The sequence below is a fragment of the Bison bison genome, unplaced genomic scaffold (assembly GCF_000754665.1).
Source record: "Bison bison bison isolate TAMUID 2011002044 unplaced genomic scaffold, Bison_UMD1.0 scf7180017864524, whole genome shotgun sequence".
NCBI classification, from domain to species: Eukaryota; Metazoa; Chordata; class Mammalia; order Artiodactyla; family Bovidae; genus Bison; species Bison bison.
The window spans coordinates 1436053-1436731 of NW_011495075.1; positions in this window are offsets into that span (position 1 = coordinate 1436053).

Consider the following 679-nt stretch of genomic DNA (forward strand, 5'->3'; position numbering starts at 1 on the left):
GGTGAGGGGGGACACAAAGGAGCCCCCAAAGAAAGCCCTTTTCTAACTGACATGTTCACTCTCCTCTTTAGAGACGGTTCCCCCGGAGCCTCTGCGGCGCGGCGCACTCTAAGCAGCAGGCCAGGGTCCCCGAAGGCGGCGAGGACCAAGAGCCCAGCGCGGGCCGCCGGAGCCACAGAGTCGCGCCCCTGGGAAGGCCCGCGCCCGGCCTGGGATCCCGCCTCTGCGCGGCCGCCCAGTCCGCCGCGATGGCGCGCCTTAGGGGGACCTCGGAGCCTCCCCCGAGAGCGGAAATAAGCGCTGACCAGTCCGTGCGCCCCGAGCCGCGGCCGGCGATGTGACTCGCCCCGCGCGCAGGGCGCGCAGACCCCGAGCCGGGGCGACTCGGGGCTCGCTCGGTCCGGCTCCGCGCGGCAACCATGAACCGAAGACTCTGCCGGGCGCTGGCGGCCCGCCGGCCCGCAGCGGCTCCCGAGTGCCTGCCGCTGGGCATCGGGCCCCCTCCGCGGCCGGCGCCCCCGGCCGGCGCCGAGCCCCTGGGCGCCGTGCCCTTCCTGCTCTACCCGGGCGCCGCCGGGCCGCCCTACTGCGACGCCTACGCCGCCGCCTTCCCGGGAGCGGCCTTCCCCGGCGCCCTGGGCGCCTGCGACTACCCCTTGGAGCCCGCCTTCATCCAGAA